The sequence below is a fragment of the Arachis ipaensis genome, chromosome B4, assembly GCF_059453495.1.
Source record: "Arachis ipaensis isolate K30076 ecotype BB chromosome B4, ASM5945349v1, whole genome shotgun sequence".
Classification (NCBI taxonomy): domain Eukaryota; kingdom Viridiplantae; phylum Streptophyta; class Magnoliopsida; order Fabales; family Fabaceae; genus Arachis; species Arachis ipaensis.
The window spans coordinates 71,437,231-71,463,844 of record NC_142439.1 but is presented as its reverse complement, the minus strand read 5'-3'; the positions used below and the strand labels follow the sequence as shown (position 1 = coordinate 71,463,844).

Here is a 26,614-nt window from a genome sequence, read left to right as displayed (position 1 = left end):
CAACCAGAGACAGTACAATTACAAAACGATTTGACATATCAAGCATCACCAGTTCAGATCGTAGAAAGAAGTGATAAGCAACTGAGAGGCAAGACTGTTTGCTTAGTCAAAGTAGCTTGGGGACAAAGAGGAGAAGAAGAGCACACTTGGGACCTGAAAGATAAGATGAAAGCTGATTACCCGCATCTATTCTCAGGTAACTGAAATTTTGAGGGCAAAATTTTCTTTTAGGAGGGTAGAATGTAACAACCCTGATTTTCAAGTATGCGAGATCTTTTCTGAAAGTACAGATTTCTCCGGAGGATCAGTAAGGGGAGAACCTCTGATATATCATCAAGTATCTCAATCTTCATTGTCATTATGTCATCTTTAAGTTAGAATCTTTTATGAGGCAAGCTCGATAACACAGTCACGAAGAACCTAGTTTTTGAACCGTATCGGTTAGGAGTTTTGATTCGGTTTTTCATAAATAGTCTCAATTTGATGAGCCGGACTCAATTCATGAGAGAAGATAGATAATAGGATAATATCATCATTATATGAGTATTAGAAGCTTCTTGAATAATATTATAAGGTTACCTGATCAGTTTTAGTTAAGAACAGAAAATCGGTTTAACCGGGTTCACAGTTTATTGGTGCAGCTTAGCACCAGCACTCCCTGATGACTTTAGCAATGCTAAGGACTCATTATACATGTTTTATTCTCATAATAAATATGTTACTAGTGTCATTTATGCTAGTAGCTCAGAAAATAATATTTAGAGATATTTTCACAACTGTTCCGATACATCTAGTTTTAGTAGTTATACACCTGAGATATTTTAATATTATTTTAATCCACCTCCAAGCCAACCAATCACAACTCCCCCTACACCCCCAAAACCCCCAAGGCTGGCTCATTTTCACTTTGTGGCCGAAAATAGTAAGAGAGAAAAAGAGAGAAAAGTTCTTAGTTCTAAATCTTCAAAGCTTGATTTCTGCTGAACTAAAACTCAAATCAAACTTCCAATCCAACCAAAATGATCCTCTCTTCTTCCTCTACATAACCATATAACATATCAAGGCTGCAAATAAGGTGAGATGGCTGTCTCCCTCCCTCTTCAATTCGGTTTTCAAGGAAACATGCTTAAACATGTGTTTTCTTGATGTTCTTCCTTAGGAATCATGCTTAACTTGACTTGAGGGCCAAGAAATGTTAATTTCCAGCAAGTCTAAGGTGAGATATCCCTTCCTAACATGTTGAGCAAGATTTGGTCAGTTGAGAGTTTTTGGATTTAAAGTTGTTCTTGATGTGATTTAGGAGGAAAAAGTGCTTAAGGACCACCTGAAAGTCTAACTGAATTAGGAGCAGCAAAACCAGGTAGGGTTTGACGAAATTAATCTTGATTGATTATGTTTGAGTTGTGTGATTATGATATGGTTTGGCTGCGCTTGAAATTGATGGTTTATATGAGTGATTCTTGTTGAAATTTTGGTGAAATTTTGATGAAATTTGATGATATTTAAGCTATGAATGTTGTTCTTGAGGGATGCTAGAAAAACGAACCCTGGAGCTTAAATTGGGGTTCAATTTGTTTTAAAATCATGTAGAAAAGATGGAGTTTTAGTGGCTGCTAATTTATTATGAATCATGGTAAAAATCGGTTGTTGAAAAGACTGAAAAACGGGTAAAAACAGAGAAAGAATCTGAAGAATTTACGAAGAACACGAAGAACACTTTGAGTGTGATGAAGAACATTGAAGAACACCTTTTAGATCTTAAAAAGGGCAAGGAAGTAAATATTTTGGTGTTTGAGGGGTTATTTTGTAATTTCTAAAAGTTAGGGTGGTAAAAGTAGAAATATTAAAAGTTACGAGTGGTAAAAAGTGAATTTTAAAGGTTAAAGGTTAAAGTAAAGTTAATTTTCGAAAATTAATGATAAAATAATAAATAATAATAAAATATTAAATAATAATATTTAATTAAAAATAATATTTTAATAAAAATAATAAAATAATACGGAAAAGGCAGTTTTCTGTAAAAGCTTTAGAAAGACAACTTTAAACTCAGAATCTCATAATTACCTTCATAAAACACTTAGGGAGTGGTAAAAACATATTAGTGAGGCAAAGATAAATAAAAGATAAAAAGTTGAAGAAAAAGATAAAAATCGAAGTAAAAGTCTGTAAAGTATTAATGACAGAAAAACAGACAGAGACTAGCAAATGAACTAGGGCAACATAGTTAGTCCTTGAGTTGCGGCTAGGGTTAGGTATTATATAAAAAGTTAAATTGTTTCAGTATAGACTTAATGAACCTATACTTGGGACAGTCTAACTATTCATACCGAAATTTACATAAGCTTTAAATACATACGTTAAGCAGAGAAATCAGAGCAGAATAAAGTAACACAGAGAATAGAGTAACCAGAGTAAAGTAAAGAGATAAAGAGAAAAAGAGTGATATAGATACAGAAGAAAGAATAATAAGAGAAAAGTAAAGAAATACAGAGAAAAGAGAAACCATAATAGAGTAAAGAGATACAAAGAGAAAAGAGTAATATGACAAAGAGAAATGGTTTGAGCCAAGATATTGTAAAAGTGAAAGATGTAAAGTTTGTATAGTATGATTGAACAGAGAAAGAAAGAGGTACTGCATAAGAATGTGAAAGTGATGATGAATAATGAGAATGATAATGATTGATGATAATGAGAATAATTATGTGATGATCTGCTGCGTGAAGGCAGTCAGATAGATGGTGGTACGACCACTGAGAATGCTTTCCTGTGGTACAGATCCATATTTTAATTCTGTAAGGCAGAGGGGTTATTTACTGCTACAGAAGTACCGTGACAACCTGTTCCATTTCTGTAGTGGCAGAGGTGTTATTTCCTGTATACAGAAGGTGTGTCGGCATACATCCCTGCAGTGGCAGATGTGTTATTTCCTGCATGCAGTGGACCCTTTAGTGGCAGAGGGGTTATTTCCTGTACACAGGGGTATAGCTGGTGCGCAGATGATTATGTAAAATTCATTTCTCTTTCTTTCCCTGGCAATGGCGCCAATAACATGATGCCAATACCATGGTTCACAACTTCGCACAACTAACCAGCAAGTGCACTGGGTCGTCCAAGTAATACCTTACGTGAGTAAGGGTCGAATCCCACGGAGATTGTTGGTATGAAGCAAGCTATGGTCACCTTGTAAATCTCAGTCAGGAAGATATAAAATAGTAATGTGGTTTTCGAAAATAATACTAAAATAAGGATAGAAATACTTATGTAATTCATTGGTGAGAATTTCAGATAAGCGCATAGAGATGCTTTCGTTCCACTGAACCTCTGCTTTCCTGCTGTCTTCATCCAATTAGTCTTACTCCTTTCCATGGCTGGCTTTATGTAATGATGTTACCGGTGCCAATGGCTACTTTCGATCTCTCTCGGGAAAATGATCCAAATGCTCTGTCACAGCACGGCTAATCGTCTGGAGGCATCGCCTTTGTCGTTGGTTGCATCATATTCCTCCTTGTGAAAATGGTCCGATGCGCTGTCACTGCATAGCTAATCATCTGGAGGTTCTCGATCATACTGGAATAGGATTTACTATCCTTTTGCGTCTGTCACTACGCCCAGCACTCGCGAGTTTGAAGCTCGTCACAGTCATTCAATCCCAGAATCCTACTCGGAATACCACGGATAAGGTTTAGACTTTTCGAATTCTCATGAATGCCGCCATCAATCTAGCTTATACCACGAAGATCCCAATATCTCGGACTCGGTCCCCTGTATTAGTAATCTAAGAGATACTCGTTTGATCGAAGGTAGAACAGAAGTGGTTGTCAGGCACGTGTTCATAGGGAATGATGATGACTGTCACGTTCATCACATTCAGGTTGAAGTGCGAATGAATATCTTAGAAGCGGAATAAGTTGAATTGAATAGAAAATAGTAGTACTTTGCATTGATCCTTGAGGAACAGCAGAGCTCCACATCTTAATCTATGGAGTGCAGAAACTCTACCGTTGAAAATACATAAGTGATAATGGAGTTCATTGGTCTCGGCCCCAGAGGGGAACCGGAGTAACCAAGACTACTATGATCCAAAGATAAAACTCAGGATGTCTAATACAATAGTAAAAAGTCCTATTTATAATAAACTAGCTACTAGGGTTTACAAAAGTAAGTAATTGATGCATAAATCCACTTCCAGGGCCCACTTAGTGTGTGCTTGGGATAAGCTTGAATGTTACACATGTAGAGGTCATTCTTGGAGTTGAACGCCAGCTTTTGTGCCAGTTTGGGCGTTGAACTCCACTTTGCAACTTGTTTCTGGCGCTGGACGCCAGAATTGGGCAGAGAACTGGCGTTGAACGCCAGTTTGCGTCATCTAAACTTAGGCAAAGTATAGACTATTATATATTGCTGGAAAGCCCTGGATGTCTACTTTCCAACGCAATTGGAAGCGCGCCATTTTGAGTTATGTAGCTCCAGAAAATCCACTTTGAGTGCAGGGAGGTCAGAATCCAACAGCATCAGCAGTCCTTCTTCAACCTCTGAATCTGATTTTTGCTCAAGTCCCTCAATTTCAGCCAGAAAATACCTGAAATCACAGAAAAACATACAAATTTATAGTAAAGTCCAGAAATGTGAATTTAACATAAAAACTAATGAAAACATCCCTAAAAGTAACTAGATCCTACTAAAAACATACTAAAAACAATGTCAAAAAGCATATAAATTATCCGCTCATCAATAGCCAACAGGGAAGCCTTACCTGGTCAAAGGACTCCGGGTAACATCGGGAGCGGGTATGTAACCGACAGATGAGCTCATTACCTGCACTAGGGCTAGACATGCATCATATTTGGTTGTGCATTTCCTCTGTTATGATTGTTGTTTGAATGTATGCCTTCTTTGTTTTCATTCTATTCTCTGTGTCTGTGTTTTCTTTTCTTGTATTCTTTTCTTTGTGTTTTGCTTTCTATTTTCTCTGTTTCCTTTAGTTATCTGTTTCTTCTGTTCACTGCTTCTCGGTATTCTGCTATTATCTGCTAAACAACACGGAATTAATGAACTTAACTAATAACCCCGGCCCTACTAAGAACTCCCCAGTTCTTACCCCCTTCTCTCTTCTCCCCCATCAGATGGAAAACGGGCATGATATTCTATGAAGTCAAAGACCTTTACATTTATGAGGTCCCATTGTACTATGGTTACTACATTTTGAGTACAAAGCCTCGTATGAGATGTTACGCGTTACGAAACTGTCCCTTCTAACATCCTTTGTATAGTCCGCATTTTGACCCCGATGCTCCTTACGACTTTCCCTTATCCTGGTTACATCCTGATGCACCTGTACATCCTTTTCCTGATGATCCCGAACCCCCTATACCAGCTCAACCTTTTAATGAGGTGGTACCTGAGCCTGACATTCCTGTTGACCCCGAGTTAGCTGGTGACTACGTACCTGTGATACCACCAGAGTGGGATTTCCCCCTGAGCCGATCCTCGACTTTCCACAGCCTGATGAGCCGGCTCTACCGAACGGTGGGATAGCTCCTATTTATGCGAACAGACCTGTGCTCGCGAACGGTTTGTACATAGTGACAATAGTATTTCTGGTGGATCTGAGGGTATAGCTGCAGCTGTGGACGATAAGGAGGAGGAGGATCCTGATATAGTGATAGAGCAGGATGAGGAGATGGATGAGCCTCATGACGATCTTTCGATCGACCACGTGTAGATATAGTCCGACAGCAGTAGGGGAATTCTTTTGATGACACTCTAGTCTAACATTATCTGTTAGTTAGTCTCTCATTTGTGTTAGTACACCTGATAGCTAGGAGCTATATAGTGGTTAGGCTAGACTGGACGCCAGCTTAGCGGCTTTTTGTAAGGGCCAGGCCCTGAGAGTGTCGTGTATATATTAGCTACGTAGGATGACGAGGATGTAAACTGACTTAATCTTTTGTGAACACTATATGTTTTGTTATAGTATACATGATGTACAATATTAGCTGAGTTATATGTTTCTTTATGCTTCCTTATTATTTCTATCAGTGTGTGCTTATTTATTTTACTCCCTCACTCGCAACGATATAAGTAAAAAAAAAATGTTACCCTTAAAATTGGCAATGTTCTAACAAGGAACAAGCTCATATATTAAGTAATAGTTAATAATTAGGAAGAACAAGTTGGTAACACTTGGCTTCTTGTATGACCATGGCATACTGGGAGTTGGGTCGTTACAAGTAGAGTGAATTAACCCTAGACACTTGAGAGATTAGAGTGATATACACTACCAGTGAGAGTTCAATGCTTGATTCTATGTTCCCTGCTTTCATGAGCTATCTTCTTACAAGTTTACTTGTCTTTTATTGTATAATTTGAATTAGTGAAGTTTGATTTATGTTTGTCTTGGAAAATTTGTTTACTTTTAACCAAGTAGAAAAAAAAAAACATTTTTCTTTTAGCTGCATTCACATAGATAGGTTGCATTTCATACATTCTACCATTCCCTTTCACTTTTATAGCTTCTCTTGAGCTTAGCATGAGGACATGCTAATGTTTAAGTGTGGGGAGGTTGATAAACCACTATTTTATGGTTTATCTTGTGCTCAATTGAGTGGTTTTTATCAATTCTTCACTCGCTTATTCATACTAATTGCATGATTTTACATTTCCTTCCTGATTTTGTGCTATGATTGAAAACATGCTTCTTTGGCCTTATATTTGCTAATATTAAATCCCTTTTATACCATTCGATGCCGTGATATGTTTTTTAAGTGTTTTCAAAGATTACAGGGCAGGAATGGCTCAGAGGATGGAAAGGAAGCTTGCAAAAGTGAAGGAATACAAGAAACTGAAGGAACTGCTGAAGCTGTCCAGCCTGACCTCTTGGCACTCAAACGGTCATAACTTGAGCTACAGAGGTCCAAATGAGATGGTTCCAGTTGCGTTGAAAAGCTAACATTCGGGGTTTCGCAACAATATATAATTTGCCAAAGCTGCCTGGTGCACAAAATTGTAATCCCTGGTAATGGCTCCAAAAACTTGGTGCTCTAATCTCAATTTATAATTTGTCACAACTTCGATACAACTAACCAGCAAGTGCACTGGGTCGTCCAAGTAATAAACCTTACGTGAGTAAGGGTCGATCCCACAGAGATTGTTGGTATGAAGCAAGCTATGGTCACCTTGTAAATCTCAGTCAGGCGGATAATAATTGATTATGGAGTTTTCGAAAATAATACTAAAATAAGGATAGAAATACTTATGTAATTCATTGGTGAGAATTTCAGATAAGCGCATAGAGATGCTTTCGTTCCTCTGAACCTCTGCTTTCCTACTGTCTTCATCCAATCAGTCTTACTCCTTTCCATGGATGGCTTTATGTAAGGATGTCACCGGTGCCAATGGCTACTTTCGATCTCTCTCGGAAAAATGATCCAAATGCTCTGTCACAGCACGACTAATCGTCTGGAGGCATCACCTTTGTCGTTGGTTGCATCCTATTCCTCCTTGTGAAAATGGTCCGATGCGCTGTCACTGCATGACTAATCATCTGGAGGTTCTCGATCATACTGGAATAGGATTTACTATCCTTTTGCGTCTGTCACTACGCCCAGCACTCGCGAGTTTGAAGCACGTCACAGTCATTCAATCCCAAAATCCTACTCGGAATACCACAGACAAGGTTTAGACTTTCTGAATTCTCATGAATGCCGCCATCAATCTAGCTTATACCACGAAGATCCCAATATCTCGGACTCGGTCCCTTGTATTAGTAATCTAAGAGATACTCGTTCAATCGAAGGTAGAACGGAAGTGGTTGTCAGGCACGCGTTCATAGGGAATGATGATGATTGTCACGTTCATCACATTCAGGTTGAAGTGCGATTGAATATCTTAGAAGCGGAATAAGTTGAATTGAATAGAAAATAGTAGTACTTTGCATTGATCCTTGAGGAACAGCAGAGCTCCACATCTTAATCTATGGAGTGCAGAAACTCTACCGTTGAAAATACATAAGTGATAATGGAGTTCATTGGTCTCGGCTCCAGAGGGGAACCGGAGTAACCAAGACTACTATGATCCAAAGATAAAACTCAGGATGTCTAATACAATAGTAAAAAGTCCTATTTATAATAAACTAGCTACTAGGGTTTACAGAAGTAAGTAATTGATGCAAAAATCCACTTCCAGGGCCCACTTGGTGTGTGCTTGGGATGAGCTTGAATGTTACACGTGTAGAGGTCATTCTTGGAGTTGAACGCCAGCTTTTGTGCCAGTTTGGGCATTGAACTCCACTTTGCAACTTGTTTCTGGCGCTGGATGCCAGAATTGGGCAGAGAACTGGCGTTGAACGCCTGTTTGCATCGTCTAAACTTGGGCAAAATATAAACTATTATATATTGCTGGAAAGCCCTAGATGTCTAGTTTCCAACGCAATTGAAAGCGCGCCATTTTGAGTTCTGTAGCTCCGGAAAATCCACTTTGAGTGCAGGGAGGTTAGAATCCAACAGCATTAGCAGTCCTTCTTCAACCTCTGAATCTGATTTTTGCTCAAGTCCCTCAATTTCAGCCAGAAGATACCTGAAATCAAAGAAAAACACACAAACTCATAGTAAAGTCTAGAAATGTGAATTTAACATAAAAACCAATGAAAACATCCCAAAAGGTAACTAGATCCTACTAAAAACATACTAAAAACAATGCCAAAAAGCGTGTAAATTATCCGCTCATCACAACACCAAACATAAATTGTTGCTTGTCCCCAAGCAAATGAAAATAAAATAGGATAAAAAGAAGAGAATATACTATAAATTCCAAACTATCAATGAAACATAGCTCTAATCAGATGAGCGGGACTTATAGCTTTTTGCCTCTTGAATAGTTCTGGCATCTCACTTTATCCATTGAGGTTCAGAATGATTGGCATCTATAGGAATTCAGAGTTCAGATAGTATTTTTGATTCTCCTAGTTCAGTATGATGATTCTTGAACACAACTTCTTTATGAGTCTTGGCCGTGGCCCTAAGCACTTTGTTTTCCAGTATTACCACCGGATACATAAATGCCACAGACACATAATTGGGTGAACCTTTTCAGATTGTGACTCAGCTTTGCTAAAGTCCCCAATTAGAGGTGTTCAGGGTTCTTAAGCACACTCTTTTTTTGCTTTGGACCTTGACTTTAACCGCTCAGTCTCAAGTTTTCACTTGACACCTTCACGCCAGAAGCACATGGTAAGGGACAGCTTGGTTTAGCCGCTTAGGCCAGGATTTTATTCCTTTAGGCCCTCCTATCCACTAATGCTCAAAGCCTTGGGATCCTTTTTATTTGCCCTGGCCTTTTGGTTTTAAGGGTTATTGGCTTTTTGCTCTTGCCTCTTGGTTTTAAGAGCTTTTGGCTTTTTCTGCTTGCTTTTTCTTTTTCTTTCTATTTTTTTTCGCCTATATTTTTTTTTTCTGCAAGCTTTGTTCTTTGCTGCTTTTTCTTGCCTCAAGAATCATTTTTATGATTTTTCAAATTATCAAATAACATGTCTCCTTGTCATCATTCTTTCAAGGGCCAACATATTTAACATTCTTAAACAACAACTTCAAAAGACATATGCACTGTTCAAGCATACATTCAGAAAACAAGAAGCATTGTCACCACATTAATATAATTAAGCTAAGTTCAAGGATAAATTCGAAACTCATGTACTTCTTGTTCTTTTGAATTAAAACATTTTTCATTTAAGAGAGGTGATGGATTCATAGGACATTCATAAATTTAAGACATAGTTACTAACTACTAATGATCATGTAATGAAGACACAAACATAGATAAGCACTTAACATAGAGAAAACGAAAAACAGAAGAAATAAGAACAAGGAATGAATCCACCTTAGTGATGGTGGCGTTTCCTTCTTGAGGAACTAATGATGTCCTTGAGCTCTTCTATGTCTCTTCCTTGTCTTTGTTGCTCCTCCCTCATTGCTTTTTGATCTTCTTTTATTTCATGAAGGATGATGGAGTGCTCTTGATGTTCCACCCTTAGTTGTCCCATATTGGAACTCAAATCTCTTAGGGAGGTGTTGATTTGCTCCCAATAATTTTGTGGAGGAAAATGCATTTGAGGCATCTCCGGGATCTCATGGTGATGAGCTTCATGCGCCTCTTGAGCTCCATGAATGGGCTCTCTTGCTTGCTCCATCTTTTTCTTAGTGATGGGCTTGTCCTCTTTAATGAGGATATCTCCCTCTATGTCAATCCCAGCCGAATTCCATAGGTGGAAAATGAGGTGAGGAAAGGCTAACCTTGCCATAGTGGAGGACTTGTCAGCCACCTTGTAGAGTTCTTGAGGTATAATCTCATGAACTTCCACCTCTTCTCCAATCATGATGCTATGGATCATGATGGCCCAGTCTATAGTAACTTCAGACCGGTTGCTAGTGGGAATGATTGAGCATTGAATGAACTCCAACCATCCTCTAGCTACAGGCTTAAGGTCCAGTCTTCTTAGTTGAACCGGTTTACCTTTTGAGTCAATCTTCCATTGAGCTCCTTCTACACATATGTCCATAAGGACTTGGTCCAACCTTTGATCAAAGTTGACTCTCCTTGTGTAGGGGCGTGCGTTCTCTTCCATGTTTGGCAAGTTGAACGCCAACCTCACATTCTCCGGACTAAAATCTAAGTATTTCCCCCGAACCATTGTAACATAGTTCTTTGGATTCGGGTTCTTACTTTGATCATGGTTCTTGGTGATCCATGCATTGGCATAGAACTCTTGAACCATTAGGATGCCGACTTGTTGGATGGGATTTGTTAGAACTTTCCAACCTCTTCTTTGAATTTTATGTCGGATCTCCGGATACTCATTTCTTTTGCGTTTGAATGGGACCTCGGGGATCACCTTCTTCTTGGCCACAACATCATAGAAGTGGTCTTGATGGGCTTTGGAGATGAACCTTTCCATCTCCCATGACTCGGAGGTGGAAGCTTTTGTCTTCCCTTTTCCTTTTCTGGAGGATTCTCCAGTCTTAGGTGCCATCAATGGTAATGGAAAAACAAAAAGCTTATGCTTTTACCACACCAAACTTAGAATTTTGCTCGCCTTCGAGCAAGAGAAGAAATAATAGATGAAGAAGAAGAAGAAATGGAGGAGAGGGAGAAGGGGTTGTGTTTCGGCCAAGAAGAGAAGAGAGGGTTATGTTGTGTGAAAATGAGGAAGAATGGAAGGCTTTATATAGAGAAGGGAGGGGGGTAAGTTTCGGCCATATAGGGTGGGTTTGGGTGGGAAATTGATTTTGAATTTTGAAGGTAAGTGGAGTTTATGAGGTAGGTTTATGGGGAAGAGTGGATGGATGTGAGTGGTGAAGAGGTGATGGGGAAGAAAGATTGAGGTGATTGGTGAAGGGTTTTGGGGAAGAGTGTTTATGGGATTGTGTGAAAGAGGGGTGAGAAGAAGTGAGTGGAGGTAGGTGGGGATCCTGTAGGGTCCACAGATCCTAAGGTGATCCTGTGGGGTCCACAGATCCTGAGGTGTTCAAGGATTTACAACCTTGCACCAAATTGGGCATGCAAAATGCCTTTGCACACAACTCTGGGCGTTCAGCGCCAGGTTGGTGCCCATTTTGGGCGTTCAACGCCCATTTGTTGCCCATTTCTGTCGTTGAACGCCAGAACCATGCTTGTTCTGGGCGTTCAGCGCCAGCTCCTCTCCAGGGTGCAATTCTGGCGTTCAGCGCCCAGATGATGCCCATTTTGGGCGTTCAGTGCCCAGATACTGCCCATTTTGGGCGTTCAGCGCCAGAACCATGCTCTGTTCTGGCGTTGAACGCCAGGCAGATGCTTCCTCCAGGGTGTGATTTTTCTTTTGCTGTTTTTGATTTCGTTTTCAATTTTTATATTTATTTTGTGACTCCATATGATCATGTACCTATAAAGACATATAACTAAGAAAAATATAGTTAGATAAATAAAAATTGGGTTGCCTCCCAACAAGTGCTTCTTTAATGTCAATAGCTTGACAGTGGGCTCTCATGGAGCCTCACAGATGTTCAGAGCATTGTTGAGACTCTCCAACACCAAACTTAGAGTTTGGATATGGGAGTTTAACACCAAACTTAGAGTTTGGTTGTGGCCTTCTAACACCAAACTTAGAGTTTGAGTGTGGGGGCTCTGTTTGACTCTGCTTTGAGAGAAGCTCTTTATGCTTCCTCTCCATGGATGCAGAGAGAGATCCTTGAGTTGTAAACACAAGGTTGTCCTTATTTAATTGAAGGATCAATTCTCCTCTATCCACATCAATCACAGCTCTTGCTGTGGCTAGGAAAGGTCTTCCTAGGATGATGGACTCATCCTCTTCCTTTCCAGTATCCAGGACTATGAAATCAGCAGGGATGTAAAGGCCTCAACCTTTACTAACACGTCCTCTACTTGTCCATAAGCCTGTTTTCTTGATATGTCTGCCATCTCTAATGAGATTTTAGCAGCTTGCACCCCATAGATTCCCAGTTTCTCTATTACAGAGAGGGGCATGAGGTTTATCCCTGAACCAAGGTCACACAGAGCCTTAAAGAACATGGTGCCTATGGTACAAGGTATTATGAACTTTCCAGGATCCTGTCTCTTCTGAGGCAATGTCAGTTGATCCAGATCACTTAGTTCATTGGTGAACAAGGGAGGTTCATCTTCCCAAGTTTCAATACCAAATAATTTGGCATTCAGCTTCATGATTGCACCAAGAAACTTGGCAGTTTACTCTTCAGTAACATCCTGATTCTCTTCAGAAGAGGAATACTCATCAGAGCTCATGAATGGCATAAGGAGGTTCAATGGAATCTCTATGGTCTCTAGATGAGCCTCAGAGTCCTTTGGTTCCTCAGAAGGAAGCTCCTTATTGATCACTGGACGTCCCAGGAGGTCTTCCTCCTTGGGATTCACGTCCTCTCCTTCCCTTACAGGTTCGGCCATGGTGCTTATGTCAATGGCCTTGCACTCTCCTTTTGGATTCTCTTCTGTATTGCTCGGGAGAGTACTAGGAGGGATTTCAGTGATCCTTTTACTCAGCTGGCCCACTTGTGCTTCCAAATTTCTAATGGAAGACCTTGTTTCATTCATGAAACTCACAGTGGCCTTAGATAGATCAGAGACTAAGTTTGCTAAATTAGAAGTATTTTGTTCAGAGTTCTCTGTCTGTTGCTGAGTGGATGATGGAAAAGGTTTACTATTGTTAAACCTATTTCTTCCACCATTATTAAAGCCTTGTTGAGGCCTTTGATCCTTCCATGAGAGATTTGGATGATTTCTCCATGATGGATTATAGGTGTTTCCATAAGGTTCACCTAAGTAATTCACCTCTGCTATTGCAGGGTTTTCAGGATCATAAGCTTCTTCTGCATAAGAAGCCTCTTGAGTACTGTTGGATGCAGCTTGCATTCCATTCAGACTCTGAGAAATCATATTGACTTGCGGAGTCAATATTTTGTTCTGAGCCAATATGGCATTCAGAGTATCAACTTCCAGAACTCCCTTCTTCATAGGCGTCCCATTACTCACAGAATTTCTCTCAGAAGTGTACATAAACTGGTTATTAGCAACCATGTCAATGAGTTCTTGAGCTTCTGCAGGCGTTTTCTTTAGGTGAATGGATCCACCTGCAGAAGTCTCCAATGACATCTTTGATAACTCAGACAAACCATCATAGAATATATCCAGGATGGTCCATTCTGAAAGCATGTCAGAGGGACACTTTTTGGTCAACTGTTTGTATCTTTCCCAAGCTTCATAGAGGAATTCACCATCTTTTTGTTTGAAGGTTTGAACATCCACTCTAAGCTTTCTCAGCTTTTGAGGAGGAAAGAACTTGGCTAAGAAAGCCGTGACCAGCTTATCCCAAGAGTTCAGGCTATCTTTGGGTTGAGAGTCCAACCACACTCTAGCTCTGTCTCTTACAGCAAAATGGAAAAGCATGAGCCTGTAGACTTCAGGATCTACTCCATTAGTCTTAACAGTATCACATATCTGCAAGAATTCAATTAAGAACTGAAAAGGATCTTCAGATGGAAGTCCATGAAACTTGCAGTTTTGCTGCATCAGAGAAACTAGCTGAGGTTTCAGCTCAAAGTTGTTTGCTCCAATGGCAGGAATGGAGATGCTTCTTCCATGTAAATTGGAATTAGGTGCAGTAAAGTCACCAAGCATTCTCCTTGCATTATTGTTGTTGGGTTCGGCTGCCATCTCCTTTACTTGTTCGAAATTTTCAATAAGGTTGTCTTTGGATTGTTGTAATTTACCTTCTCTTAGTTTTCTCTTCAGAGTCCTTTCAGGTTCTGGATCAGCTTCAACAAGAATGCCTTTTTCTCTGTCCCTGCTCATAAGAAAGAGAAGAGAAAAAGAAAAGAAGAGGAATCCTCTGTGTCACAGTAAAGAGGTTCCTTATTGTTAGTAGAAAAAGAAGAAGAAGAAAAATTCGAACACAGATAGAAGAGGGGGTTCGAATTTGGTGAGTGATGTGAGGAAGAGATGTTAGTAGATGAATAAATAAATAGAATAAGAGGAGAGAGGGAGAGGATTTTCGAAATTATTTTCGAAAATTATCCCTCCCCCATCTCATTCTATTTATTCATTCATATCCTAACATCTCATCTCACATCTCTTCCATCGGTACAGTTGTGTTTCTACCTTTACATCACATTCTTTGTCTCCCCCTCTTTTCTTCCACTCACAAAGGGATCCCTATACTGTGGTATAAAGGATCTCTATTATTATTATTATTTTTCTGTGCCTTCTTCTTTGTCATATGAGCAGGAGCAAGGATAAGAACATTCTTGTGGAAGCAGGTCCAGAACCTGAAAGGACTCTGAATAGAAAATTAAGAGAAGCTAAAATACAACAATCCAGAGATAACCTTTCAGAAATTTTCGAACAGGCAGAGGAGATGGCAGCCGAAAATAATAATAATGTAAGGAAGATGCTTGGTGACTTTACTGCACCTAATTCCAATTTACATGGAAGAAGCATCTCCATTCCTGCCATTGGAGCAAACAACTTTGAGGTGAAACCTCAATTAGTTTCTCTGATGCAGCAGAACTGCAAGTTTCATGGACTTCCATCTGAAGATCCTTTTCAGTTCTTAACTGAATTCTTGCAGATATGTGATACTGTTAAGACTAATGGAGTAGATCCTGAAGTCTACAGGCACATGCTTTTCCCTTTTGCTGTAAGAGACAGAGCTAGATTATGGTTGGATTCTCAACCCAAAGACAGCCTGAACTCTTGGGATAAGCTGGTCACGGCTTTCTTAGCCAAGTACTTTCCTCCTCAAAAGCTGAGCAAGCTTAGAGCTGATGTTCAAACCTTCAGACAAAAAGAAGGTGAATCTCTCTATGAAGCTTGGGAAAGATACAAACAGTTGACCAAAAAGTGTCCTTCTAACATGCTTTCAGAATGGACCATCCTGGATATATTCTATGATGGTTTATCTGAGCTATCAAAGATGTCACTGGACACTTCTGCAGGTGGATCCATTCACCTAAAGAAAACGCCTGCAGAAGCTCAAGAACTCATTGACATGGTTGCTAATAACCAGTTCATGTACACTTCTGAAAGGAATCCTGTGAGTAATGGGACGCCTATGAAGAAGGGAGTTCTTGAGGTCGATACTCTGAATGCCATCTTGGCTCAGAATAAAATATTGACTCAGCAAGTCAATATGATCTCTCAGAGTCTGCATGGAATGCAAGCTGCATCCAACAGTACTCAAGAGGCATCTTCTGAAGAAGAAGCCTATGATCCTGAGAACCCTGCAATAGCAGAGGTAAATTACTTAGGTGAACCTTATGGAAACACCTATAACTCAACATGGAGAAATCATCCAAATTTCTCATGGAAGGATCAAAAGCCCCAACAAGGCTTTAATAATGGTGGAAGAAACAGGTTTAGCAATAGCAAGCCTTTTCCATCATCAACTTAGCAACAGACAGAGAACTCTGAACAAAATGCTTCTAATTTAGCAAATCTAGTCTCTGATCTATCTAAGGCCACTGTAAGTTTCATGAATGAAACAAGGTCTTCCATTAGAAATCTAGAAGCACAAGTGGGCCAGCTGAGTAAAAGGATCACTGAAATCCCTCCTAGTACTCTCCCAAGCAATACAGAAGAGAACCTAAAAGGAGAGTGCAAGGCCATTGACATAAGCGCCATGGCCGAACCTGTAAGGAGAGGAGAGGACGTGAATCCCAAGGAGGAAGACCTCCTGGGACGTCCAGTGATCAATAAGGAGCTTCCCTCTGAGGAACCAAAGGACTCTGAGGCTCATCTAGAGACCATAGAGATTCCATTGAACCTCCTTATGCCCTTCATGAGCTCTGCTGAGTATTCCTCTTCTGAAGAGAATGAGGATGTTACTGAAGAGCAAACTGCCAAGTTTCTTGGTGCAATCATGAAGCTGAATGCCAAACTATTTGGCATTGATACTTGGGAAGTTGAACCTCCCTTGTTCATCAATGAACTAAGTGATCTGGATCAACTGACATTGCCTCAGAAGAGACAGGATCCTAGAAAGTTCATAATACCCTGTACCATAGGCACCATGATCTTTAAGGCTCTGTGTGACCTTGGTTCAGGAATAAACCTCATGCCCCTCGCTGTAATAGAGAAACTGGGAATCTATGGGGTGCAAGCTGCTAAAATCTCACTAGAGATGGCAGACAGCTCAAGAAAACAGGCTTATGGACAAGTAGAAGATGTATTAGTAAAGGTTGAGGGCCTTTACATACCTACTGATTTCATAGTCCTGGACACTGGAAAGGAAGAGGATGAATCCATCATCCTAGGAAGACCTTTCCTGGCCACAGCAAGAGCTGTGATTGATGTTGACAGAGGTGAAATATTCCTTCAATGGAATGAGAACCCCCTTGTGTTTAAAACTCAAGGATCTCCCTCTGCAACCATGGAGAGGAAGCAGAAAAAGCTTCTCTCCAAGCAGAGTCAACCAGATCCCCCACAGTCAAACTCTAAGTTTGGTGTTGGGAGGCCACAACCAAACTCTAAGTTTGGTGTTGAACTCCCATATCCAAACTCTAAGTTTGGTGTTGGAGAGTCTCAACAAAGCTCTGCACATCTGTGAGGCTCCACGAGAGCCCACTGTCAGGCTATTGACATTAAAGAAGCGCTTGTTGGGAGGCAACCCAATGTTTATCTAATTCTTATTTTTATTGTTTTTCATGTTTTCTTAGGTTCATGATCATGTGGAGTCACAAAATAAACAAAAAAATCAAAAACGGAATCAAAAACAGCAGAAGAAAAATCAAACCCTGGAGGAGCATCTGTCTGGCATTCAAACGCCAGAACAGAGCATAGTTCTGGCGCTGAACGCCCAGAATGGGAGCATCCTGGCGCTGAACGCCCAGAACAAGCATGGTTCTGGCGTTCAACGCTAGAAATGGCAGCAAATGGGCGTTGAACGCCCAAAATAGGCACCAACCTGGCGCTGAACGCCCAGAGTTGTGTGCAAAGGCATTTTACATGCCTAATTTGGTGCAGGGATGTAAATGCCTTGACACCTCAGGATCTGTGGACCCCACAGGATCCCCACCTACCTTCACTCACTCTCTTCTCTCTTCTCAATCATCCTCTATTCCCAATAAACACTCATCCCTTCTGTCTTCCATTTACCACTCACACCCATACACCCACTTACCTTCAAAAATTCAACATATCTTCCCCACCCAATCCCACCCATATGGCCGAATACACACAGCCATCCATCTCCTCCATATCCTCTTCTTCTTCTATTCTTTCTTCTTTTGCTCGAGGGCGAGCAACATTCTAAGTTTGGTGTGGTAAAAAGCATAGCTTTTTTGTTTTTTTCCATAACCATTGATGGCACCTAAGGCCAGAGAAGCCTCTAGAAAGAGGAAAGGGAAGACAAAAGCTTCCATCAAGGGTCTATAGCTCAGTGGTAGAACATTTGACTGCAAATCAAGAAGATCCCTGAGATACCTCAAGGGATACATTTTCTTCCACACAAATATTGGAAGCAACTAAGGGTGGAACATCAAGAGCACTCCATCATCCTTCATGAAATCAGAGAAGATCTAAAAGCAATGAAGGAAGAGCAGCAAAGACAAGGAAGAGACATAGAAGAGCTCAAGGACATCACTAAGGTGGACTCATTCCTTGTTCTTACTTTCTCTGTTTTTCATTTTCTATGTTACGTGCCTATCTATGTTTGTGTCTTCATTACATGATCATTAGTAGTAGTAACTATGTCTTAAAGTTATAAATGTCCTATGAATCCATCACCTCTCTTAAATTAAAACTGTTTTAATTTAAAAGAACAAGAAGTACATGAGTTTTGAATTTATCCTTGAGCTTAGCTTAATTATATTGATGTGGTGACAATGCTTCTTGTTTTCTGAATGTATGCTTGAACAGTGCATATGTCTTTTGAAGTTGTTGTTTAAGAATGTTAAATATGTTGGCTCTTGAAAGAATGATGACTAGGAGACATGTTATTTGATAATCTGAAAAATCATAAAAATGATTCTTGAAGCAAGAAAAAGCAGCAAAGAACAAAGCATGCAGAAAAAAAAAAAATAGGCGAAAAAAAAATATAGAAAGAAAAAGAAAAAGCAAGAGAAAAAAGCCAATAACCCTTAAAACCAAAAGGCAAGGGCAATAAAAAGGATCCCAAGGCTTTGAGCATCAGTGGATAGGAGGGCCTAAAGGAATAAAATCCTGGTCTAAGCGGCTAAACCAAGCTGTCCCTAACCATGTGCTTGTGGCGTGTAGGTGTCAAGTGAAAACTTGAGACTGAGCGGTTAAAGTCAAAGTCCAAAGCAAAAACAGAGTGTGCTTAAGAACCCTGGACACCTCTAATTGGGGACTTTAGCAAAGCTGAGTCACAATCTGAAAAGGTTCACCCAGTTATGTGTCTGTGGCATTTATGTATCCGGTGGTAATACTGGAAAACAAAGTGCTTAGGGCCACGGCCAAGACTCATAAAATAGCTGTGTTCAAAAATCATCATACTGAACTAGGAGAATCAATAACACTATCTGAACTCTGAGTTCCTATAGATGCCAATCATTCTGAACCTCAATGGATAAAGTGAGATGCCAAAACTATTCAAGAGGCAAAAAGCTATAAGTCCCGCTCATTTGATTGGAGCTATGTTTCATTGATAGTTTGAAATTTATAGTATATTCTATTCTTTTTATCCTATTTTGATTTTCAGTTGCTTGGGGACAAGCAACAATTTAAGTTTGGTGTTGTGATGAGCAGATAATTTATACGCTTTTTGGCATTGTTTTTAGTATATTTTTAGTAGAATCTAGTTACTTTTAGGGATGTTTTTAATAGATTTTATGTTAAATTTATATTTCTGGACTTTACTATGAGTTTGTGTGTTTTTCTGTGATTTCAGGTATTTTCTGACTGAAATTGAGGGACTTGAGCAAAAATCAGATTCAGAGGTTGAAGAAGGACTGCTGATGCTGTTGGATTCTGACCTCCCTACACTAAAAGTGGATTTTCTGGAGCTACAGAACTCGAAATGGCGCGCTTCCAATTGCGTTGGAAAGTAGACATCCAGGGCTTTCCAGCAATATATAATTGTCCATACTTTGGCCAAGAATTGACGACGTAAACTGGAATTCAACGCCAGCCTTCTGCCCAAATCTGGCGTCCAGTGCCAGAAAAGGATCCAAAACCAGAGTTGAACGCCCAAACTGGCACAAAAACTGGCGTTCAACTCCACAAATGGCCTCTACATGTGCAACACTCAGGCTCAGCCCAAACACACAACAAGTGGGCCCAGGAAGTGGATTTATGCATCAATTACTTACTCATGTAAACCCTAGTAGCTAGTTTATTATAAATAGGACCTTTTACTATTGTATTAGGCATCTTTGGATTACCTTATGATCCTTTGATCACATTTTAGGGGGCTGGCCATCTCGGCCATGCCTGGACCTTTTACTTATGTATTTTCAACGGTAGAGTTTCTACACTCCATAGATTAAGGTGTGGAGCTCTGCTGTTCCTCAAAGATTAATGCAAAGTACTACTGTTTTCTATTCAATTCTTCTTATTTCTCTTCTAAGATATCCATTCGCACCCAAGAACGTGATGAAGGTGATGATTATGTGTGACGCTCATCATCCTTCTCCCTCATGAACACGTGCCTGACAAACACTTCTGTTCTACATGAATTAAGCTAGAATAAGTATCTCTTAGATCTCCTAACCAGAATCTTCGTGGCGTAAGCTAGAATGATGGCGGCATTCAAGAGAATCCGGAAGGTCTAAACCTTGTCTGTGGTATTCCGAGTAGGATTCAATGATTGAATGACTGTGACGAGCTCCTAACTCGCGATTGCAGGGCGTTAGTGACAGACGCAAAAGGATAGTAAATCCTATTCCAGCATGATCGAGAACCGACAGATGAATAGCCGTGCCGTGACAGGGTGCGTGAGCATATTATTCACTGAGAGGATAAGATGAAGCCATTGGCAAGGGTGATGCCTCCAGACGATTAGCCGTGCCGTGACAGGGCATTGGATCATTTTCCTGAGAGATGACTGAAAGTAGCCATTGACAGTGGTGATGTATCACATAAAGCCAGCCATGGAAAGGGGTAAGACTGATTGGATGAAGATAGCAGGAAAGCAGAGGTTCAGAGGAACGAAAGCATCTCCATTCGCTTATCTGAAATTCCTATCAATGAATTACATAAGTATCTCTATCCCTATTTTATTATATAATATTCGAAAACACCATTATCACTTTATATCTGCCTGACTGAGATTTAAAAGGTGACCATAGCTTGCTTCATACCAATAATCTCCGTGGGATTCGACCCTTACTCACGTAAGGTATTACTTGGACGACCCAGTGCACTTGCTGGTTAGTTGTATCGAAGTTGTGACAATTATGAATTAAGATCAGAGCACCAAGCTTTGGAGCTATTACCAGGGATTATTCGAACCTGGAGATCACAATTTCGTGCACCATTGGCTCTTGAAAGAATGATGATAAGGAGACATGTTATTTGATAATCTGAAAAATCATAAAAATGATTCTTGAAGCAAGAAAAAGCAGCAAAGAACAAAGCTTGCAGAAAAAAAATATAGCAAAAAAAAAAATAGAAAGAAAAAGCAAGCAGAAAAAGCCAAAAGCTCTTAAAACCAAGAGGCAAGAGCAAAAAGCCAGTAACCCTTAAAACCAAAAGGCAAGGGCAATAAAAAGGATCCCAAGGCTTTGAGCATCAGTGGATAGGAGGGCCTAAAGGAATAAAATCCTGGCCTAAGCGGCTAAACCAAGCTGTCCCTAACCATGTGCTTGTGGCGTGTAGGTGTCAAGTGAAAACTTGAGACTGAGCGATTAAAGTCAAGGTCCAAAGCAAAAAAAAAAAAGAGTGTGCTTAAGAACCCTGGACACCTCTAATTGGGGACTTTAGCAAAGCTGAGTCACAATCTGAAAAGGTTCACCCAATTATGTGTCTGTGGCATTTATGTATCCGGTGGTAATACTGGAAAACAAAGTGCTTAGGGCCACGGCCAAGACTCATAAAATAGCTGTGTTCAAGAATTATCACACTAAACTAGGAGAATCAATAACACTATCTGAACTCTGAGTTCCTATAGATGCCAATCATTTTGAACTTCAATGGATAAAGTGAGATGCCAAAACTATTCAAGAGGCAAAAAGCTATAAGTCCCGCTCATTTAATTGGAGCTATGTTTCATTGATAGTTTGGAATTTATAGTATATTCTCTTCTTTTTAACCTATTTGATTTTCAGTTGCTTGGGGACAAGCAACAATTTAAGTTTGGTGTTGTGATGAGCGGATAATTTATACGCTTTTTGGCATTGTTTTTAGTATGTTTTTAGTAGAATCTAGTTACTTTTAGGGATGTTTTTATTAGTTTTTATGTTAAATTCACATTTCTGGACTTTACTATGAGTTTTTGTGTTTTTCTGTGATTTCAGGTATTTTCTGGCTGAAATTGAGGGACTTGAGCAAAAATCAGATTCAGAGGTAGAAGAAGGACTGCTGATGCTGTTGGATTCTGACCTCCCTGCACTCAAAGTAGATTTTCTGGCGCTACAGAACTCAAAATGGTGCGCTCCCAATTGCGTTGGAAAGTAGACATCCAGGGCTTTCCAGCAATGTATAATAGTCCATATTTTGAACGAGTTTAGATGACGTAAAAGGGCGTTGAACGCCAGTTCTACGCTGCTGTCTGGAGTTAAACGCCAGAAACAAGTCACAAACCAGAGTTGAACGCCAGAAATACGTTACAACCTGACGTTCAACTCCAAAAAGAGCCTCTTCATGTGTAACATTCAAGCTCAGCCCAAGCACACACCAAGTGGGCCCCGGAAGTGGATTTATGCATCAATTACTTACTTCTGTAAACCCTAGTAGCTAGTTTATTATAAATAGGACTTTATACTATTGTATTAGACATCTTTGGATCATCTTTGGATGCCTAGTTCTTAGATCAGAGGGGCTGGTCATTCGGCCATGCCTGGACTTTTCACTCATGTATTTTCAACGGTAGAGTTTCTACACTCCATAGATTAAGGTGTGGAGCTTTGCTGTTCCTCAAAGATTAATGCAAAGTACTACTGTTTTTCTATTCAATTCAACTTATTCCGCTTCTAAGATATTCATTCGCACTTCAACCTGAATGTGATGAACGTGACAATCATCATCATTCCCTATGAACGTGTGCCTGACAACCACTTCCGTTCTACCTTCGATTGAATGATTATCTCTTGGATCTCTTAATCAGAATCTTCGTGGTGTAAGCTAAATTGATGGCGGCATTCATGAGAGTCCGGAAAGTCTAAACCTTGTCTGTGGTATTCTGAGTAGGACTCTATGATTGAATGACTGTGAGGAACTTCAAACTCGCGAGTGCTGGGCGTAGTGACAGACGCAAAAGGAGGGTGAATCCTATTCCAGTATGATCGAGAACCTCAGATAATTAGCCGTGCTGTGACAGAGCATTTGGACCATTTTCACAAGAGGATAGGATGCAGCCATTGGCAAGGGTGACGCCTCCAGATGATTAGCCATGCAGTGACAGCGCATCGGACCATTTTCCAGAGAGGATCAAAAGTAGCCATTGACAACGGTGATGTCCTTACATAAAGCCAGCCATAGAAAGGAGTAAGATTGATTGGATGAAGATAGCAGGAAAGCAGAGGTTTAGAGGGACGAAAGCATCTCCATGCATTTATCTGAAATTCTCACCAAGGATTTACATAAGTATTTCTATCCCTGTTTTATTATTAATATTCGAAAACTCCATAACCATTCTATATTCGTGGAATCAACCCTTACTTGCATAAGGTTTATTACTTGGATGACCCAGTGCACTTGCTGGTTAGTTGTGCGAGGTTGTGATAAAAAGTTGAGATTACAATTGAGCGTACCATGTTGATGGCATCATTGATGATCACAATTTCGTGCACCAAGTTTTTGGCGCCGTTGCCGGGGATTGTTCGAGTTTGGACAACTGACGGTTTATCTTGTTGCTCAGATTGGGTAACTTTCTTTTCATTTTCTTTTCAAAAATTTTTCAAAAAAATCTTTCAAAAATTTCTCCTTTGTTTTCGAAAAAATTTTAAAATAAAAATGTTTTCAAAAATATATTTTTCTTCAGAATTTTTAAGAATGAATTCTAGTGTTTCATGAAGCATGTTGAAGCCTGGCTGGATGTAGGAAATGTCAGGAGTGTCATGTCTGAGTTACATACTAAAGCTTGGCTGGCTATTAAGCCATGCCTGACCCTTTGATTGGAGCTTTAGACTAAAGAGCATAAGATTCCTGGAATTCATATTAAAAATTTTGGAATCCTTATTTTTCTTTTTCAAAATGATTTTCGAAAAAAAGAATTAAAAGAAAATACAATAAAATCATAAAATCATAAAAATCAAAAAAAATATTTTGTGTTTCTTGTTTGAGTCTTGAGTCAAGTTGAAAGTTTGGTGTCAATTGCATATTCATCTTGCATTTTTCGAAAAATTCATGCATTCATAGTGTTCTTCATGATCTTCAAGTTGTTCTTGGTAAGTCTTCTTGTTTGATCTTGATGTGTTCATGTTTTGTGTCTTTTCTTGTTTTTCATATGCATTCTTGAATTCTTAGTGCCTAAGCATTAAAGATTTCTAAGTTTGGTGTCTTGCATGTTTTCTTTGCATTAAAAATTTTTCAAAAATATGTTCTTGGTGTTCATCTTGACATTCAAAGTGTTCTTGGTGTTCATCTTGACATTCATAACATTCTTGCATGCATTCATTGTTTTGATCTAAAAATTCCATGCATTGAGCATTTTTAGTGTTTTTCTCTCTCATCATAAAAATTCAAAAATCAAAAAAATATCTTTCCCTTTTTCTCTCTCAAAATTTCAAAAATTAGATTTGACTTTTTCAAAAATTTTTAAAAAATTCTAGTTGTTTTTATGAGTCAAATCAAATTTTCAATTTAAAAATCCTATCTTTTTCAAAATCTTTTTCAAAAATCAAATCTTTTTCATTTTTCTTAGTTATTTTCGAAAACTACAAAAATATTTTTCAAAAATCTTTTCTTAATTTTATCTCATAATTTTCGAAAATAACATCATCAATTAATGTTTTGATTCAAAAATTTCAAGTTTGTTACTTGCTTGTTAAGAAAGATTCAAACTTTGAGTTCTAGAATCATATCTTGTGATTTCTTGTGAATCAAGTCATTAATTGTGATTTTAAAAATCAAATATTTTTCAAAACTAATTTCAATCATATCTTTTCAAAAATATCTTCTTATCTTATCTTTTTCAAAAATTTGATTTCAAAATATCTTTTCTAACTTCCTAACTTCTTATCTTTTCAAAATTTGTTTCAACTAACTAACTAACTTTTTGTTTGTTTCTTATCTTTTTCAAAACTACCTAACTAACTCTCTATCTGTCTCTAATTTTCGAAAATATCTTCCCTCTTTTTCAAAATTTCTTTTTAATTAACTAATTATTTTAATTTTTTATTTTAATTTTCGAAAATTACTAACCTTTTTCAAAAACTATTTTCGAAAATCACTAACCCTTTTTCAAAAATAATTTTCGAAAATCCTTCTCCCTCATCTCCTTCTAATTATTTATTCATATACTAACACTTCTCTTCATCTCACTGCTCCTATCCTTACCTTTGTGTTTGGATTCTTCATTCTTCTTCACCCCTATTCCTTTTCTTCTTCTACTAACAATAAGGAACCTCTTTACTGTGACATAGAGAGGATTCCTCTTCTTTTCTTGTTCTCTTCTCTTTCTTATGAGCAGGAACAAGGAAAAAGGCATTCTTGTTGAAGCTGATCCAGAACCTGAAAGGACTCTGAAGAGGAAACTAAGAGAAGCTAAATTACAACAATCCAGAGACAACCTTCTTAAAAATTTCGAACAAGTAAAGGAGATGGCAGCCGAACCCAACAACAATAATGCAAGGAGAATGCTTGGTGACTTTACTGCACCAAATTCCAATTTACATGGAAGAAGCATCTCCATTCCTGCCATTGGAGCAAACAACTTTGAGCTGAAACCTCAATTAGTTTCTCTGATGCAGCAGAACTGCAAGTTTCATGGACTTCCATCTGAAGATCCTTTTCAGTTCTTAATTGAATTCTTGCAGATATGTGATACTGTTAAGACTAATGGAGTAGATCCTGAAGTCTACAAGCTCATGCTTTTCCCATTTGCTGTAAGAGACAGAGCTAGAGTGTGGTTGGACTCTCAACCCAGAGATAGCCTGAACTCTTGGGATAAGCTGGTCACGGCTTTCTTAGCCAAGTTCTTTCCTTCTCAAAAGCTGAGCAAGCTTAAAGTGGATGTTCAAACCTTCAGACAGAGAGAAGGTGAATCCCTCTATGAAGCTTGGGAAAGATACAAGCAACTGATCAAAAAGTGTCCTTCTGACATGCTTTCAGAATGGACCATCCTGGATATATTCTATGATGGTCTATCTGAATTGGCTAAGATGTCATTGGATACTTCTGCAGGTGGATCCATTCACCTAAAGAAAACGCCTGCAGAAGCTCAAGAACTCATTGACATGGTTGCTAATAACTAGTTCATGTACACTTCTGAGAGGAATCCTGTGAGTAATGGGACGCCTCAGAAGAAGGATGTTCTTGAAATTGATACTATGAATGCCATATTGGCTCAGAACAAAATATTGACTCAGCAAGTCAATATGATTTCTCAGAGTCTGAATGGAATGCAAGCTGCATCCAACAGTACTCAAGAGGCATCTTCTGAAGAAGAAGCTTATGATCTTGAAAACCCTGCAATAGTTGAGGTAAATTATATGGGTGAACCTTATGGAAACACCTATAACCCATCATGGAAAAATCATTCAAATTTCTCATGGAATGATCAAAAGCCTCAACAAGGCTTTAATAATGGTGGAAGAAACAGGTTTAATAATAGTAAACCTTTTCCATCATCCACTCAGCAACAGACAGAGAACTCTGAACAAAATACCTCTAATTTAGCAAACTTAGTCTCTGATCTATCTAAGGCCACTGTGAGTTTCATGAACGAGACAAGGTCATCCATTAGAAATTTGGAGGCACAAGTGGGCCAGCTGAGTAA

General features: G+C 39.2%; 2 non-coding genes across 2 annotated transcripts; one reads left to right on the top strand and one right to left on the bottom strand.

Moving 5' to 3' along the window:
- The first annotated feature begins 13,707 nt into the window (after positions 1-13,707).
- LOC148567871 (small nucleolar RNA R71) lies at positions 13,708-13,815 on the top strand. Its single transcript, XR_015882150.1, has one exon. It is a non-coding gene; the product is annotated as a small nucleolar RNA R71 (small nucleolar RNA).
- Positions 13,816-15,310: 1,495 nt separating this feature from the next.
- LOC148567870 (small nucleolar RNA R71) lies at positions 15,311-15,418 on the bottom strand. Its single transcript, XR_015882697.1, has one exon. It is a non-coding gene; the product is annotated as a small nucleolar RNA R71 (small nucleolar RNA).
- Between the last annotated feature and the right edge of the window lie 11,196 nt (positions 15,419-26,614).